The sequence below is a fragment of the Capricornis sumatraensis genome, chromosome 19, assembly GCF_032405125.1.
Source record: "Capricornis sumatraensis isolate serow.1 chromosome 19, serow.2, whole genome shotgun sequence".
In the NCBI taxonomy this organism is placed as follows: Eukaryota; Metazoa; Chordata; class Mammalia; order Artiodactyla; family Bovidae; genus Capricornis; species Capricornis sumatraensis.
In genome coordinates, this window is record NC_091087.1 from 52,616,633 (window position 1) to 52,636,959 (window position 20,327).

Below are 20,327 nucleotides of genomic sequence, written 5' to 3' on the forward strand. Positions count from 1 at the left end.
CTGTTATATTCACACTAGTATATAAAATTTTATGTCCCAATGTGTTAGTTACAGCATTGCTTGTAAGCAGAGAATCTAATCAACTTAAATATCTATCATTCTAGGACCTGATACATATTGAAACATCTATTTTAAATGAATGAGATAGATCTATATGTACTGATATGGAATGATAGCCCAAGTAAGTGTAAGAAACTAGTTGTACAGCAACTGTATGGCCCTACTTGTGTTAAAAGCAAACCAAAGGGTTACCCGTATATAAATGTTTGTTAGGTAAATTTGTATATGACTGGAAAATTCCAGAAGTTACACATAAAAACTTTAGGATAGTTAACTTTAGGAATTGGGGATATAGTATAAGACAACAAGAGAATTTCAGTTTTTTATTTTTAAAATTTTCTATCACAATGAATATATGTTTGAAATTTAAAACTCATCATCAGGAAAAGTAAAAAGGCATTCTTGGTAAATATTCTAAAATAACTGTATCTTATGGATGTACCACAATTTTTTAATCATTTGCCTGTTGGTAGGCATGTTAGATTGTTTCTCATTTTTCACTATGGTAAATAATGCTTGGAAGAAGATCTCAGGATGTTTCAGATGATTTTTTGAGAATAGATTCCCAGAAATAGGACTCTTGAGTCAATAGGTATAGATAATTTTAAAGGTCTCACTATATATTACCAAATTGCTTTCCAAAATGATTGAAGCAATTTATATTCCCACCAACAGTTATAAAAGTGCCCAAATAGAGTATGTTTATTCAGAGTTGCTCATTACATGATTGCTTCAACTACTTAGTTGCATTTGTGCTATTAATCTGCTAAGTGAATAGAGCTGAACAGTTTTTAACCCAGATTCCTTAGCTGAAGCATTTTAAAATTTGTAAACAATGTTTAATAAAATAGCCCGGAAAGGAAATATTCTTGACCATTTTATTTGTCCTTTCTCTCTCTCTCTCTTAATATGGTTGGCTTTAAGTGTGCACAAAGGAAAAGATTAGGAATCCTAATTCTTGAATTTTTCATCTTTGTGTGCAGAATCTTCCAGCCTTTTTCTGTGGAATAATGTACAGCTCATTTATGTTCTTCTCATGAACTCTCTGCATTATATATTACAAATTCTACTTTGTCCTTTTGCATTAATGGTTAATTGTATAGCCAGCATTGTTCTCTGTAAGTTCATAAATAAGAAGAGACCATTTTAAATTCATTACTTAGGGAGTAGCACCTTGATCATCACATATCTTGAACTCAGAGCCTACAGCTTAGGGGTGATTGAGATTTAAGGAACTAAAACTAGTTCTGGTTGTGAATTTATTTTCTCAATTTTCAAACATATCTTTTTATATTTGGAATTTTTTGGAAGTCAGATTATATCTTATAATTGATATCAGTAGAAACTTGCCAGTTACTTGCAGAGTTGAGACTTAACTGGTGGTTGCCATTGCCTGAGAATGTACAGGTTTAGCTGTACACAGCATGTCTTTTCTTTTTTTGGAAGTTTTATTATTTTTTTTAAACTTTACTTTATATTGGAGTATTAGCCAGTTAACAATGTTGCGATAGTTTCAGGTGTACAGCAAAGGAACTCAGCCATACATATACATGTATCCATTCTCCCCTAAACTCTCCTCCCATCTAGACTGCCATATAACATTGATCAGAGTTCTCTTGTTATATAGTGGTACCTTTTTATTTATCTGTTTTATATATAATAGCTTGTTTCTGCTAATCCCTAACTCCTAGTATATTACCTCTCTTGTAACATAAGTTTGCTTTCTATGGCTGTAAGTCTTTGTTTTGTAAATGAGTTCATTTGTATCATTTTTTAGATTCTTCATATAAGTGATATCCTATGATATTTGTCTCAGTTTGACTTAATGTGATAATCACTAGATCCATTCCTGTTGCTCCAAATGGCATTATTTCATTGTGTTTGTGGCTGAGTAGTATTCCCTTGTATATGTACATCACATCATCTTTATCTGTTCATCTGTTATTGGACACAGGCTGCTTCCATGTCTTGACTATTGTAAATAGTACTGCTGTGAACATTGGGGTGCATTTATCTTTTCAAATTAGAGTTTTCTTCAGATATCTTCCCAGGAGTGGAATTGCTGGATCATATAGTAACTCTATTTTCAGTTTTTTAAGGAACCTCCATACTGTTTTCCATAGTAACTATACGAATTTATATTCCCCCCAACAGTGTAGGAGGGTTCCCTTTTAGAGAAACAATCTTAAATGGATGATAAACCAACATATTTTAGGGTACAGTGAGATTTAGACAGGACTAGCCTTGACCCTTTCTAATTTGTTTCTCTCTTTAGTTGCTAAGTTCTGTCCGACTCTTGCGACCCAATGGACTGTAGCTTGCCAGGCTCCTCTATCCATGGAATTCTCCAGGCAGGAATACTGGAGTGGGTTGCTATTTCCTTCTCCAGGGGATCTTCCTGACCCAAGAATCGAACTCAGGTCTCCTGCATTGCAGGCAGATTCTTTACCAACTGAACTATGAGGGAAGCCCAATTCATTTGTTTAATAAAACTTGCTACTCACCTTTTAGATGTTTTTCAAGGGTTAAGTGTATTCTGCTTTTAAACAGTACTTTTTTTGTTGCACGTTTTCAGAAGAAAGGTTTTGGTTTGCATTTTTACTTTTGAGAAGACGGAAGGGTTCTGAGTAACTAGTAGATTAATTAATATAGCTTTCATTTTAAGAACAGAGCATCTTAGCAGGGAATTCCAGTGTAGAGTCAGTTACTGTTTACTGAGCACTGTTCAGTGCCAGGTAAAAGGTTTTGAAATGTGAAGATGTGTCTGCAGGCTGATAAATGCTATGAATGCTGGAACATGACTAGGCTAACGCTTATGTTATGTAAACAAGAAAGTCATAGTATACTTCGCATCCTTCTGTCCATGACTGTGATTCTTGTGTTTATATATAACTCTTTTCTTAAAAATTTACTTGGAATGTCAGATGGAGAATAATGTTTACCCAAAATACATGGGGTAAGAATTTTTTTTAAAAAATTCCAAGTATTACAAAACAGTTTTGTAACATTTTCTCCAGAACATGTTGTAATTTTGGAGAAACAATGACTAGATTAGAAAGTGTTACGTGTGAACCCTTGTGTAGCACTTGAGCCAACCTTTATATAGCACTTAGACTAATGTCTTTTTTGTTACCTGCTGCAAGATGCAGTGTTTTGGATTTTCTTGAACTCAATTTCTTTTAATTTAATAAACTACATTTATGGAGCAGCATGGATTATTTTATGAACAGTCACCTCCCAACAACATGTTATTTTGGCTCTTACAGGTACTTTTGAGGAAAAACACTGCAAAAATTATGCTTAGAGATTAAGTTTAATTAGCTAAATTTAAGAAATTAAATTTAATTAAGTTAGAAATTATGTAGAAATTAAGGGGTAGCCATTTTTTTTTAAAACTTAAGTGAGTGAGTGATTTGCACCACTATCCTCCAAGGATTGTAACCTCAGCTACTTTTTTCAGTAACCCAACATCCAATTGACTGACAAATCTTTTTTTTTTTTTTAATTTTTTTTTTTTTTAAAAGCATGCTTAAAATGTAATGTTTATTTAACTTGAAAATCAAGACTATTCGCTCAGTCGTATCTGACTCTTTGCGACCCCATGGACTGTAGCCCACCAGGCTCCTCCATCCATGGGATTCTCCAGGCAAGAATACTGGAGTGGGTTGCCATTTCCTTCCCCACTGACAAATCTTAATGATCATACTTCCTAAGTATATCGTGTAATCTAACCATTTCTTTCTATCTCCATTAACATCATCTCTCACCTAAACTCCCAAGTGTCCTCCTTGCTTCTTCATCCTTGCCTCACTGATTTTGCAGGATACTTAGAATAAAAGCCACGTTCCTTTTCATGGGTTGTGGTACTTTTCATCATCTTATCTTTACCTCTGTTTTCAACCTCATCTCTGTTTTTTTTTCTTTGCCTTTCACTGAATTATAGATACAGTATAACTTTTCCTATTTCTCAAACATACCAGAAGTCTTCCCTGATTCTTCTGAAGTAACTTTACGCTCCTCACCCAACGTCTCCCTGTATTTTCAGTTATACAGACTTGTTTGTTTCTGTGGTGGATGATGTGAGTAAAGTCATCTAGGACCAGACAACGTCCAGGCAACCTGCCAGCTGATTGTGAGCACATGAATTAGCCTAGCCTATAATATGTGGAACAGAATAATATCCAGCTGAGCCAACCCATAGTGTTGCGAGAAAGGTAGTGATTATTTTAACCCAAGTGTTTGAGTGGTTTATCACACAGCAGTAGATAATTGATTTAATTCCTTCGTAGCACTTAGTATCTATAGTTATCTATACATTTCTCTATTTACTTTATTAGTGTCCTCCATTACAATGCGAATACCCTGAGATTCAACGTATTGTGTACTTTGCTTGCTGTCATATCCTCAGCACTGAGAAAGGGGCCTTGAACATAATAAGTACTCAGTAGGTATTTAGTGAATGAATGAAAGAATGAACAAATGAATGTAAAGTAATTCATATAACCTGTTAGAAATAACTTATCTGCTTTTCAGGATTAACTGAAAGACTTCTTGAGTTTTACTTTTGGCTGCTACGTCACGCAGTAGCTATAGAACCTAGGATAAGTTATGTAACCTCCTGGTTCCTTTGTAATGATTAAGTGAGCTAATTCTTGGAAAGCACTATTGCAGTGCCTGGCACTTACTCCAGTAAATGAAAAAGGGAAAAAGCCACAACAATCTGTGAGTGTATTTAGTTGTTCATGGTCTTAACTTTATAAAAATAAAAGCATGGTTTTCTTTTATTATGTGTTTAGTCTCCTAATTTAAATAACTAACTATCTAATCTTGTAGTTTTTTCAGTTTGAGATCTTCATTCTTTTTGAACTGATGCTTAGAACCTAAACTTAATCTGTAAATAAATGGCTAACTTCTCTGTAGAGTAAGTAAATAAGAAATATACCAACAGTATAGAGAAAATAAAAGACTGACTCTATTAGTCAGGATAGGCTAGGTAATGCTGCAGTAATAAACTCAAATTTTCAGTGGCTTAAAACGAACCATTTTTTGTTCATGCTGTATGTCCATTTTAGGTCATCTTTGTCATCACCATTCTGATTCCAGGACCTAGAATAACTTTCTGGAATATCACCAGTCACCGTGGCAGAGGGAAAAGGGAAAGTCGTGAAGTACACACTGACTCAGAGCTTCTGCTCAGTTGTGATTCCAGCAAACACAAGCTACATAGCTAACCTGAGTTCAGCATGGTAGGAAAGACAGTCCCACCATGCATCTAGGAGGAGAAAGAGGATTAGTGTTTTTTCACAGCTCTGATGACTACCACACTGAAGTTAGTGATGTCTTGCCTGTTGCAATGGTCAAATCCAGGAACCAGAAATGAGGTTTATCTTGTCAACGCAACCTGTCTGTGCCTAGTTCTTTTTTCAGTATCAGATTCCTTTACTGTGGTTTTATGTGAGAAGAACTGATGCTTTTATTGATCCTTTTCCCTAGAATGATCAAGTAGGAATTCTAAAGTCTCTGTAACTCATACTTTACACATACTTTCATAACTTTCATTTTTAGATGGATTTTTCTTTTGAGCCATCAAGTCATTGTTCATAATTGGTGATGTAAGTTTGCCTGTGGGGACAGGGAAATACTGAGCTTTCACCCAGAAAACAGAAGGATATAAACTAGAAAACTTCCTTTTTTTCCCCCTACATTTTCCTCTCTTGTTAACCACTTCCCCTGTCACCATCGTAAACGTACCTACCCAGGATTTAGTCCTAATGTTTTTGTATCTTGCTCCTTTTGCAGGTTGCATTTAGGGTTTTCACTTGTTCATAAGCTCCTCTAGTGGAGGGTGTATAGGGGAAAAAGTACATCATTTTAGTTGCTAGCTGTTCCAAACTCTGTTCCCTATTTTTGTAGATAACAGAGAATTGGTTTAAAATAGCTTCCACAGAAAGAAAATTTATAATGTAATTTAAAAGAATTATGTTCAGGCATCAGCACCAAATGCTTTCATTCTTACAGCATGCTTAGTGCATTGAATAGAAAGTAGTTTGATAGAAGTACTGCAGAATTTGTTTTGATTGCCATCTCTTTGGGTTTTACTACAGTGAGAGAAAAATGGAAGAAAGGGTATTAGCCATTAAAAGTTATTTGGCAGTAGCATTTACTTGGCAGTGAGTTCTCATTTTTTCCTGCCACCCAAGTTATTTTATTTCTTTCTATTGATTTACATAACCCCTTGTAAATGTTTCAATACCATAAAGAACCTAAGATAAAATAAACTATACTCAGTGTTTTTTGGTATGCGTTTATAAAACCTGGGCATTTTTTTTTATCAAGTTATAGAAAGAAATGTTTCGAGTTTGACACCAGCTGTGCTTGAAATTATGTTTCAATAATGTTATAGTGACAAGGAAACTCCTTATTATGTTTGTAAGTGCAAATGTTAGATTAAGTATTGAAGTAAAATTTTTATTATACCTCCTCAACTTTTAATATTCTTCTCTATGTAATTGTTTCTCCTGCTTAAAGACTAGCTCTTAAGGACTGCCTTTAGAGGTAGAAGGTGTTTTTCCTGGGGTTTCAGAACTTGGGGGTCATGCTGCTTTTATTGCCTTCAAAGAAGGCTGACCCATGTCTGCTCTGAGGTGTTTGAGTAATTTTTTTCCTGTATTGAAATCTGGAATCAAGAACGTGTCATTTTTCCCAGTTTACTTTCATAAATTTTGCTCATTGCTAATGACTGGAAATAAGTGATTGGAGATTACATCTAAACATTTTAATTGTAGTTAACTACTTAACAATAGTTTCTTTCCAGTGAATTTTAAAAAGTGATTCTCTCAGTGTTTTTAAGGTGAAGGATTACAGTAACAATCATTAATCCAATTATTTATAATCCAGGAAGGGACTTCACTTTTTACTTTGTAGAATTATATATATTTATGAGTACTCATTAGATCTCTCTTTTTAAAATTCATGTATTTTTAAAGAAAAGAAAATTTAAAATCTTTAAACTTAACTACTAATGTTTCTGCTATATTTTAGAATATTGATTCTCAAACTTTAGTGTGCATCAGTCTCACCTAGAGGACTTGCTAAAACAGGATTTCTGACCCTACAACCCAGAGTTCCTGATTAAAAAGTTCTAGGTTAGGGCTGAGAATTCATATTTCTTAAAATTTCCTCGGTAATGCTAATGCTGCTGGTTTGGGGACTACATTTTGAGAACCACTGTTATAGAAAGACATTTCTTCTGAAATGCACTCATACTACTTTACAAAAACAAGCAATTATAGAAGTCATATACTCAAGATTATTAAATGTCTAAATGATTCTTCTAGTAGAAATCTATTTTTTAAACTGAATATATGAAACTCATTTTACAGTACTGAAACCTGGTCCTAAGAATAATATACTTCTTCCACTTTCAAAATAGAAGTTTGTCAAGTTTCCATAACCAACAGCTATGTTATCAAGTAGTTATATTAGCATTATGATGATTAAAGTCATTCGGTGCCTAGAGAATAACTTAAAAAAAAAAACCACAAAACTCTGCTAAATGATCCAAAGATAATATGTTAATTGGGGAAAACCTGAGATTGAAAGTAATTATGTGGAATATCAAAGCACTGGAATTGCATGTTTCTTTATAAGGCATCTGAAATAATCACCCAAATAAGTCACTGTTAGTATGTATTTATAAGCCTGAAGATTTTTTGTTAATCAGTGGAAACCATAAACTTGGACTGAAACTCTTAAGGCAACTCATCTGGTGGCGTTTAAATCCCGTTTCATTGGGATTTAAGTGGCATTTAAGTCCTATTTCTTTGGATTTTAAGAAGGTTTGATGAGTTCTCTGATCCCTAATTTATTACTTGGGCATGGGTGGTAGACCTAATCTTGACTCCTCAGTTTTAAAAGTTAGTTTTAGCTAGTCAGGAGTGATTCCCCCAAGTGACTTGGGGAAATAAATAGGCATTAGTGGATGATGCCAATCCAGAATTCACTGAACACAAAAAATGGTTCTTGGGTTTTTTTCTTACTATCAATCTTTCATGACTTGATAAGTCAGAGAAGTCACGTTGCCCTAGGTCAAATAATACCAGACTGAGGAGGTGCTTCCTTTCATCCACGTGCCATTCCACCCAGTTCACCTGCTTGACATGTATAAGAGTTCTGTCTTGTCATGTGACTGCTAGAATGGTATGCACCACTCAGAATTATTCTTACATGTACGAGTTGCTAATGAAGCGAATGATCAATTGTCAGAAAAGTGGGTAATATTATTAGTGAAGAGATCAAGGAAGTAAGTAGAAAGATGAGGAAGTCAGGCAAAATTTTGGTAATGAATTGGCCTCATGTCATTTTCTTTCCAAATATCCCTAAAAGATATACTCTGCATAGTGTTTGAAACAGAAATTTCCCCAATTGCATTAGTCAAGTGATCACATATCTTAAAACATCATTGTTAGGAAAACAGCGTTGCCACGTTCCCGTATCTGTTTTCTCTCTGGTGAAATCTTAATGGCAAGTTGATTCTCCTCTTGTTGTGTCACTGATAATTTTTGTGTGATAACTATTTAGGGTGTGGTGAGATTGTCTTTGTGAATCATTACTGTGTGTACTTTACTTCTATGACAGTATTTTAAAACATGCATCTCAGGAATGTGGTAGGTAGAGTACTCACTTTAACCAAAAAATTTTTTAAATATTTGTTAAGTCTGGTGAGCTGCAATTCCAGAGTGAGTAGTAAATTTACTTAAATGTGTTTTTGAAGCTATGTAAATTATTCTTAATTATTGTCACAGTGATACCACTTTATTCATTATTTTGTATTAAGATACTTATTTTAAGATAAAAATGATTTTCTTTTTAAAATAGTTTCTATTTCAGACCTTTCATCATTGTAAAGGCTGATTTTTCTCCCACTCAGATACAATTAAGATCAGTCAATTCAGATCTTAGGTTTTATTGCATTGTTTCATTTAGATGTGGCTTTTTTCCCTGGGTATTTTTATGAAGTATTCACTGCCCTCTGAAGTGGAGATTATTTATTTATAGATTATTTTCTGCTCAACTTTGTTCTATAAGAGATATAAAATGCTTATAATAACATACAGAAAATAAAATAAACTTAAGAAAAGAGCACAAAAGGAAAACAAGCTTAGGAAAAATAAGAGGTTTGAAGTTGGTGCACGAAATTTGTGCCATGAAGTAAGTGCTCTATTAATTTGACTGTAAATTCTGTTGACAAACTTGAAGATGAAAACACAATCCTTGATGAGCAGGGATCCAAACTCTTGTCTGCCTGCACATCATTCATAAGCACCCCATAACCCCATTATAACATTTATTTTTTCTTAAAGAGATCCTCAAGGGAGCTAGGCTAAGGACAAGGAGGGAGAGAGAGAGCAGAAAGTGAAGTTTGAAGACATCCAGTTCCAAGATTTCTTCCAAGGAAGTTACTTCCACTATAGGATTCACTGATTTGTAGGATTCACATAATTCATAAATTCAAATAAAAACAAATTGTTCAGGACAGGTACTGTTATGTATTAGCATAAGCCAAACAGATTTCTCCTGTGGGCCCTAATGATTCAGTGCACGCCCTTCACAACATCCTTGTTATGACCAGGTGAATGAATTGTATAAACATCAGCAGTAAAGGAATCAGACATGTATGAGCTTGAGAGAGGCCTCTGATTCAGTAATTCAGTATCACGGATGCTCTTTCCAGTTGGTCAGAAGGCCTGGTGGCGGGACTCAAGCTTCTTGATCTCTTTGGGAAATGGGTAAGCTGATTTTTCACTTCTGGTCCACAGTAATTGACAGCAGTACTAAATCTTGTTTTAAATTTTTATAATTTCATTGCAGTTAAAAAAAATCTGGTCGGAAAGCAGATATCCTTAATATATCTCATTTGTAGTAAATAAGATTTGAAGACATAGGTGAGTTTAAATATCAGAATTGCCTTTGGATTTTGTTAAGTGATTATAGCAAGTACCATTTCTTTACTGTGAAAAAAGAAACTTACAAACTCAACATGACATCATTCAATCAGTAGAGCATTTTTCTCAGTCTTGTCTGAACTATAAATACCAAGAACTTTCTTATGTGTATAAAGTTATAGAATTAGTCTTAATTGAAGCTCTGCTGCTTCTGCTGCTGTCGCTTCAGTCGTGTCTGACTCTATGCAACCCCATAGATGGCAGCCCACCAGGCTCCCCCGTCCCTGGGATTCTCCAGGCAAGAACACTGGAGTGGGTTACCATTTCCTTCTCCAGTGCGTGAAAGTGAAGTCGCTCAGTTGTGTCTGACTCTTAGCGACCCCGTCGACTGCAGCCTATCAGGCTCCTCCGTCCATGGGATTTTCCCGACAAGAGTACTGGAGTGGGGTGCCATTGCCTTCTCCAATTGAAGCTTTGCAGTTATATGTAATAGGTCTCCCTCTCCATAAAGATACATATACATTATGTTATGAATGGCAGGAAAACCTCTTGAAAAATTTCTCATCTGTTTAGGGAAGAGGTAATAGATAGGCAGATCTTACTGGATTTAAGCTTGGAAGATAAATGGAAACAGTAGTTCCTCTTCAAATGGACCAAAATGACCCCACAAAATATACATAAAATGTTTTATTGATATCTATCTTTTACCAAAATAAGAACTTGAAAGGGAAAATCACAAAGCTATATAGTTCTGTGGTTGTAAAAACATTTTAAATATACCAAATTCTTCTTTGCAGTGTTTTATCAGTTACATTTCAGTGTCCATCACCTGGTTGGTTATCACTTTGATTTGTCATCAGAGAGAAAGAATGACACATAGACATTATAATATTTGGTTCCTTACACTTTGATTTCTAATTAAGTCCTAGCTTTAGGGAGCCACTTTGTGCTAGGATGTCAGGCTGCAGGCCTTAGCCAAGTCCTTCGCCATCCCCATGCACACACCCACACACAGTCACTCATGCTCACAGGGTAGTGTCTAATTACAGGTTCTGTTCATGATTTTAACCTATTCATTGTAAACATTGACCCTGAAGATGAGAACCACAACAGGGGCTAGCTAACAAACTTTGATTTCTCTCTCTGTGTTAAAAATTGAATGCATTATCTCATGTAATCTGTACAACTCCATAAGGCAGATACTATTATTATTTCTGTTCTACAGTGAAGAAACTAAGAACAGAAAGATTAAGTTAGCTTGTCACATTGCTAATAACAAGAGGGTCAGTGTTCAAAGTAGTCAGTCGATTCCACAGTCTGCTCATATCCTGACTCTCCTGTACTGCCATCATGACTTGACATCCAGCTTGGATCTCATATAATTCTTTTAAATATATTTTGACAATGAAGAAATTGGTGACACAGTCTTATTGGGTAATAAAAAGGATTAAGTTACAGAGATAGAAAAAGTAAAGATTGGCTGTTTATTCATTCAACTCAGAAGTATAGCATCATCTTATATCTCATGTAAATAGTATTCTTTTTATTGGCATTATTTTTATTCAGAAAAAAATTGATATGACATTTATTCTCTTCATACAAAAAAATGATATACTTCCCCCCTTTTTTAGATTTTTTTAAAGCTTTTTATGAATAGGGTTTTATTTTAGAGTATTTTTAGATTTAGAGAAAAGTTAAAAAGATATAGGAAATTCCCATATGCCTATATCTAGTTTTCTCCGCCATTAACATCCTCCATTAGTGTGGTACATTTGTTACAATTAATGAACCAGTGTGGATACATTTTCTTTACCCAAAATTCATACTTTGCTCAGATCCCTTAGTTCTCACTTGCTGTCCTTTTTATGTTATGAGTCCCTTTTAAGAAACCAAATTAAATTTAATTGTTATATCTCATTAGACTCTTCTTGGTTGTGACAGTTTCTCAGACTTTACTTGATTTCGATGACCTTGACAGTCTTGAGAAGTACTGGTCAGGTATTATGTAGACTGTCTCTCAGTTGGGATTTATATGTTTTTCTCATTGATTAGCCTAGGGTTATGGGTTTGAGGGAAGAAGGTTGCAGAGATAAAATGCCATTGCCAAAGCATTGTAGTAAAAGTAGACACTATCAACATAACTTAACTACTGTTGATGTTAACTTCAGTCAAACACTGGCTCTGCAAGTGTTTGTCAAGTTTCTCCACTGTGAAGTTATTCTTTTTTCCCCCTTTTCATACTTTAATCTTTGGAAAGAAGTCAGTGTGCAGCCCACACTTAAAGAGCGAGCGGTCATATTCCACCTCTTTGGGGGCAGAATACTGACACAAATTGTTTGGAATTCTTCTGATTTAGAAATTTGTCTGTTCTCCCCTACTTACTTATTTCTTTAATAATTTATTTATAGTATTATGAACTCATGGATGTTTATTTTATACTTGGGTTATAATCTAATATTACTTTATTTTGTTGTCCACTTATTTTAGCTTTGGCAACTACAAGCTTTTTGTTTGTTCCCATGTTCCTTTGACAAAACCCCATAATTGTGTGTTTTTTCAAGTACTTCCTTACTTCTGGCAAAATTCATTGCTGGTACTACATTATTTTTTAAAAAACTAAAAAGCTAGCTAATTAGGTAGGCTGCTTCAATTTTCTTTGAAGGAAAAATGTGCTACCTGCTTTTTTGACTATTGAGGACAATGAAAAGGAAAGGGTAGTATTTTTTGTACTTTTACTTCATTTCTCAAAATCAAGTAATATTTATTTCTCCCACATAGTATAACGATTTTACCCAGTCACCTTTGATCCCCCTCCCCCCGCCCAGGGGTTAATCTGTTTGTGGTTTGCCTGTTTTGGAGGATCAGCATGTGTTTTGGATGTTCTTTTTTCCTTTTCTTTGTTCTTAGCAGTGGAGAATGAAGGGTCCAAGTCAAAGGAGAAACTGAAGTAATAGCATCCACTTGTTCAGAGTGGCTCTCCTGTTCCTGTGTCTCAAGTGTTTCAACAGGAGCTTTTTCCCAACTGATAACACCCGTTACCTCCAAAGGGAATAGTTATATAGAATGTTGGTTTTCATTATGATGCACTTGTGTTATGTTAGAATTTTTTAAAATAATGGGCTTATATTTCTTTTATAATCTGGAAAATAATAATAGAGGTTTATTTTTAGAGTCAGTGGAAATGCAAAGAAAAGAACTTACCCTTTCTGTGGTTTGAAATGCTTTAGAACTTAACTTTTTTCCACCCTTGATATACGGAACACTAGGTTATTTTGCATGAGTTCTGTTTAGCTCTACCTGTGTTTTTTCACTAGTTTAGCTGCATTAGTGAAACTGGCACATCTGCACAGTTACTTTATGTAACTGCAAGATTATATTTAGATTTAAAGATTACTTGAATTCTGTGATGATTGTCTCAAGTATGTAAGGCTTCTCTTTAGCAAGCTTATAAATACAGTATATGTAGAGACCATTCTTCATGTATTTCTCATAAAAAGTAATCTTGGTGTGTTGCTGTAAAGGAATAGGTAGGAATCTTTCCTACTGGTTCTTGATTTTGCTGCTTTTCCATGCTGTCCTGAGATTTGTTTTCTTTTTTATTTATAGCCATTGGTTTTTCTGTTCCACACCTGCTAAACCTTAACGCCCTGAGATTACTTAATGTTTTGTGTCCTTTCTCTCTCCTTTAACTCTCCAGCATTTACTTGCCAACTCAAGGAAAGCGTTTTCCAGATTTTCATGGGATATGGCTTGGTCTCAAAATGAGAGTGCCCTGTGGCCACTTACCTAAGTGCTTTCAGGCTCTAGAAGGAAACAACTCCACTCTCTATTTCTCCAACTCTCCCTACTGCCCCCTGCCAAAAAAAAATCTAAAAGTTTAAGCTGTTGCTATCCCATTTAGAAATTAAGATATTCCAAGATTTAATAGTAGAAAGAATAAGTAAAATATTGATAGGGCTTTATTTACATTTATTTGTGTCACTTTAGAAACCATAAAATACGTCCTTATGTCCTCTCTATGTGTTCTTATTTTTATGAACAGAACAACCAAACATTTATATAACTCAAAACCAAAGAAGTTTGTTTTACTATAACATTTGTTTGATACATTTTAAATACAGCACCCTCCCTGCACCTGGATGTGTTCACCAGCTCAAAAATTTTCTTAAACCCCATCCTTTTAGGGTTTTTGTGCAGGCTTCATCACACAGGCACGATCCATCATCATAGAATCAGTTTCTGGCTCCTCTTGCCCTCCTAGAGGATGGAAGTGGGCTGGGCCTGAAAATTTCAAGCTTCTAAACATGGCTTGGTCTTTCTGGTGACCAGCCCCCATCCTGAAGCACTCTAGGAACCTACCTCATGAGAATAAAAGATGGATCTAACACCCTGGAAATTCCAAGGGATTTAGAAGCTCTGTTTCAGGAACTGGAATCAAAGACCAAATATTAGAACAAAAGATGACCTTAGTATCTTTATCACTTAGGAAATTATAAGGGTTTTTGGAGCTCTGTGACAGGAACCAAAGGCAGAAAACAATATATAATTTCTTATTTTACAAAGAGTAAAGGAAATTGAGGCAGAACAGTAAGGCAAGGAGTATAGGAATAGGGTGGTATCTGAAGGGAGAATGAGGTGTGTGGTCAGGTAGGAGAGGATCCAGATGAAGGGTTGAAGCTGACTGTGTAAGAGAAAAGGAGTGAATGGCAGTGTAGAGTATCTGAGAGGGTAGAAAGCTATAGGGTCCAACTCATAGATGGAGGAATTAGCCAAAACAAGAAGTGTGGAGGGAAGGAGAATACAGTGTATGCAGCAGATATTTTTCAAAAGAGGATCTATTATTTGACCATGGAACTTTTATTCACAGAGCATTTTGAAGGATATACTAGTCCTTCAAAATATACTTGGGGAAATACTACCCTAAAACATAACTATCTTTTGAACTTTCTAAGGCGTCAGTTACTGTTCACTTGTTACACAAGAAGCTGTAACAGATACTGAAAATTGTTTCTTTTTTTTCCTTAGTGCATTTTAATCCTGAATTATTTTTAGAGTAAATTAAGAGTAATTTTGGAAAAGGCAATGGCACCCACTTCAGTACTCTTGCCTGGAAAATCCCATGGACAGAGGAGCCTGGTAGGCTGCAGTCAGTCCATGGGGTCGCGAAGAGTCGGACACAACTGAGCGACTTCACTTTCACTTTTCACTTTCATGCATTGGAGAAGGAAATGGCGGTCCACTCCAGTGTTCTTGCCTGGAGAATCCCAGGGACAGAGGGGCCTGGTGGGCTACCGTCTATGGGGTCGCACAGAGTCGGACATGACTGAAGTGACTTAGCAGCAGCAGCAGCAGCAAGAGTAATTTTAAATAGTGAAATGCTCTTTGTACTTTCTTAAGATTAGTCTACAAGAGCAAAGAAATTATATATTAGTGTAGGTTTATATTTTATTCACTTTTGCTAGATTCTTGTCATTAATTACATAGATTTTAATGTAAAGATGTTCTTTTGATAGAATTCATTTTGTATTGAGGTTAAAAGAAAATTTTACCTTGAAAATTAAGTTAGAACATCCTAAAGTTTTTTTTCTTAGTGAATTGGTTCATTAAATTCTGAACCACTAAATCTTGAGCTTTGTAGTTCATAAATAGTATCTGTTATCTCCTTTAATCTGGCAACCACAAAAAACTTCCTGCAGAGAAACAACTTACATTTTAGCATTTTGCTTGCTTACCTTTCTGCTTTTTAATTTTTTTCTTTCACCCTAAACCTTTGTTAAAGGTGATGCTCATGCCACATGATCATGTTACTGGAAAGTAATGTTGGGAGATTTGTGAAAGAAAGGAGAAAAAAAATGCTTTCTACTGAAAAAGAAATGGGTCAATAGACCACAAGATCTAATGTTGAATTCTGTGCTCACACTAAAGGCATATGTCAAGACTCCTGCCTTCTTAGTCACCAAGTAACTTCTCAAGAGTACTGTTCTTTTCTTTAATAGATCACATTCTAATCACTTTATGGCTTCAGTATATTTTTTAGAGCATGGAGTAGCGATACCAAACTCATTTATCATTTAGTCTGTCTCCACTTATTCCAATTATATTAATCAGAATGTTGTAATCATTTTATTCTTCAAATATTCATCAAAGCTTCTTTGTTTTAAGGCCCTGTACAGAGTGTATCCAAAGTACAAAGGTGAAAGAGGCATAGTCTCTTTCCTGAAGGATTTTATAGTCTCTTAGGGGAAATAAGAGAAAAAGATAAATGTCTACAGACAGAATATGATCAGCATGTTAATTGTACCAGTAACTCTGCACAAACTGCAAGTAACATTTCTTAGATTTTCCTAGTTGTTCAAACTACTCTTTCTGTCCAGTTACTCAGAAGTAATAAACATTTATGGTGTTTCCAGTTTATTTATAATGTTGTTAATATTGTTTTTCTTAGTTTTAGCTAACACTTATTAAGAATTTCACAAATGCCAGGAACTACTCTGAGTACCGTACATACATTATCTCATTTAATCCTCATCAGAATCTTATTATTTTCACCTTGCAGATGGAGAAACTGAGGGTTAGAGAATTCAAGAAACTCGCCTGTGATAAATTTACAACCAGTAAATGTCAGAGTTGAGCTGCAGACCTAGGCTCTCTAATGTCAGAGGCTTATCTTAATTACTCTATTACATTCTCTCTCTATGGACCTTGCCAATACCTCTGCTCTTTTAACAGCGGAAAACAGCTTCAGGATTGAAAGGAAAGCCATCAACAGTGTCTGTTCATTTATTTTAATTAGCTGTTGATGTGATCTTAAAACAGAAAATAGTCTGCCAAAGAGTTCAAACTTACTATCACCGTGGTTGTGTGTCCTTGTACACACAGCTTCTTTAGTGTGGCTCGTTCTTCTCACTCTTGATAGCTCAGCTTCAGAATCCTCTCTAGGAAGTTCCCCCATCTCTCTGTCTGCCCCACCACCCAGGAGGTCCTCTTTCTCCCACTATGTTGTCCTCATCTGTGTGCTCTCCAAGCAGCCTGCTTTCATCCCTGTCATAACACCAGTTGTATGATTGAATTGTCTACAGTTTTTAATAGAAGGGACTGCTCTTCATTTTAGCAATCTCAATGTCCAACACGGTGTCTGGCCTGTGGTGAGTATGCGAAAACTGTTGAATGGATGGATGTTTGACTCAAGTGTTTTGAGGCTTGTGCAAAACATTCTGGAAGCCACCTCACATCACTTTGATAGTGGTGCTTATGGGGGACAATGTACCTTTTGGTTCTTCAGGGTTTCTGGTGAATAACAAGTGCTTTTCATTTCCCTGAAGCCTTGAGGTCATAGATGGCGGAGCAAGGAGGGAATGCTGCTAGTAGATTCTCTGAGTGGGGCGGAGGACACTGGTGTTCTGCTTCCTTCCCTGCCTAGTGAGAACAGGGCCATGCTTTAAAGTTAGGGGTAAGATAGTGTCAAACATGTAACCTCAGAGTCTGTCAGTAGCCCACTGTTGACTGATTGGGACCTCTGACAGGTACTGGCCAGGTCCACACTGTTCGGACCCATAGTTTTTTAATGCAACTTTATATCCCCACCAATCAGCAAGTTTGAACCTTTGTAGCGCATTGTGAAGATCATTCCTAAGTGTTTACCCCTGACTTGAAATCCCTATCTTCTTTATCATAAGTTTGTAGACTAGCAGCACCATCATCTATCAGATGGCCGGAAAACTGTACCCCTTCCCCCACCATTTATTGACTGGATGACTGTAAGTAAGACAGTGGAGCTTCTTTGGGCCTCAGTCCTCTCCTTTTGAAAGTGAGAGTCCTGTTTTTTGTGTTCCTGAGACGATGGAACTACACTGGATTACTTCTCAAGGTCCATTCTCTATCCATTTTAAGATACATAATTTATATGAATTACTTATCAGTGTGCCATTGTTCACTGAGAGGGCTGATCAAAATATTTTTCCCCTCTAGAGATTATGTATTTGCCATTGGTTTGCCATTTAGCAGTGCTCAAATTCTAACACATGAATGTATTGCATTTAGTGTGTTGATTTTTAACCCCAAAGTTTCCTGGTATTAGGATTATTAATATCACATGGAGGCCTTTTATAGTGATTGTTTTTCTTTTATATTTTTCTTTAGGGGTAAGGGCCTAATATGCTAAGCAAGAATATACTGCCAGAGTATTTACCTAAGGACACCTAGTACCTTTGGAGCATGTTACATCAATCAACACATGAGATAAAGGCTGAAATGTTTTTGTCTAGGCCCTTCAACTCTCTACTCTCAAAAAAAAAGTTCTTAAGCATTATGTAAAAGCCCTTATACTTTACCAAAAGCCTTACTTCCTGAAAACAGAAATCAGATTTTAAGAGTTAAGAACTATAGTCATCAGAAAAAGGTATCTCCTTTGGTATTACCATAAATACATAAATAGATCATTGTCCTGTTCTCCGCCAAGAAAGAAATGCAAAGTATACAACATTTTAACAGTGAGAGTATCTGTCAATGGGCTCCTAAACCCCCCAACTCTATCCTTATTCTACTGTTCCATACAACTGCAACCTTCCTGTTAGTTGGGTTTTTTTTAACATTTTATTATGAAAATTTTTAAAATACTTCAAAGTTTAAAGAATTTTATAGTGGATATCTACATACTCAATTCTTTGATTCTACTATTACCGTTTTACTATACTTTCTTCTTTAGGTGTCTGTTGTTCTGTCTTCTGTCCATTCATAAGTTCATGTGGACTTTTTATGCATTTCAAAATAGATTACCGATATCTATATTTATACCTATTCTCTCTTGATCAGTATTTTCATTTCTGCCAAAACTGACTGAACTCTTGTGTGTAGGCATGACCATTTCTGACTGACTCATTCAAGGCTTTACCCATATCACAAGCCTTTTCCTACAGTGCTGTTGGCCTGTATGAAGTGGTTTTCACAGAATAGACCAGTGACATTCTAGAGGGACATTCTAATCAGCACTATCCAATAGAAATATAATGTTATTTAAAATCTTCTAGTAGCCACATTAAAAATGTTAAAAGTGAAAAGTTCACCTGTTTGGTAAAATAACTTTAGCTTTTTTTTAACCCATCGTAATCCAAAATAGCATTTCAACATGTAATTAATACGTTAGTAATTACTAATGAAAATATTTTATATTCTATTTATATGGTAATTTTCATGGAAATCCAGTACATCTCAATTCTGATTAGTTCTATTTCAAGTGCTTAGTAGTAACTTTAGCCAATATATTGAATAGTATAGTTCTAGACCTTCAAACTTAATGGGTATACCATTCCTCCTCATAAATGTCCAATGTCTGAAAGTGCTGACAGAGCAGTCAAATTTCCTAATGAATGTGAAAGAAGTAGTGATATTCATCACAGCAAACCCTAATTATACCCTTTCATGTTGAGGCTATTTTTATTCTTCATTTCCTTGTCAGAAACTTCCCATTTTTTTCTTTCAATCACTTCTCATCTACACTCAGAGTTGAGTTACATTCCCTATACCAATATCGAGTGTATTTTATTACTTTTCTGCTACCCTTCTAATTTCAGGGTTTACCAGTTTGTCTTCTCTCATTTTTTGCTAGAACACTCTTTCTAGAACAGGTAAGAACTTTAAATTTCACTTGTAAAAATTAAGACTACATGCTAGTGTTAAAATATTAATGAGTCCAGTTATAAAAATTAAAAATTGATCTATGGTAGAATTGTTCTATGTCCTGATTGCAGTATTAATTAAAAGTTGTAAAATTGTGTTTGTGCACCTGTATGCATGCATGCACACATACACAAGCACAAATGAAGAAATTGACTAGTTGTTATAAATTGAAGTTTTTACTTTATTGGCTAGAAGAAAGAGTTTTGTCTGAGTAACTGGAAAGATGTTCCTATTTATGAAGAGTAAAGAATCAGTTAGTATATTTTATCCAGAAAGTGGATGAGGAGAAGCCACAGGTCATACAAAATTTATCTGATTTCAGATACATCTGGGTGGTTTTTATTTTTAACTTTTAGCTTCTAGTTATGTGTTGACCAGCACATAGCAAAAACTTAGATTGGGAATTTGGCAGGAGTAGCAAAAATAACTAATAATTCCGATAGTGACACAATTTTGAAGGAAGAGGCTCATGTTAATAAGTATTAATTGTCTTGAAAAATCTACATATGTGACTAGCTAGAAATACCTTAAATGTTGCCTAATTCAGGTATTGGATAAATAGATTGATTTGAATCCCTGGAAGACTAAGACATGCCTACTGAGTTTCTGATAAAAAGAGCAAAACGATTCCCCTCCTCCAGTTTTCTT

The 20,327-nt window shown here is 35.3% G+C and overlaps 1 protein-coding gene across 1 annotated transcript in view; it reads left to right on the top strand.

Annotated features, from left to right (window-relative positions):
* Window positions 1–20,327, top strand: part of PRORP (protein only RNase P catalytic subunit) — a 135,450-nt gene that overhangs the window by 58,878 nt on the left and 56,245 nt on the right. The gene's annotated exons all lie outside the window — the stretch shown is intronic.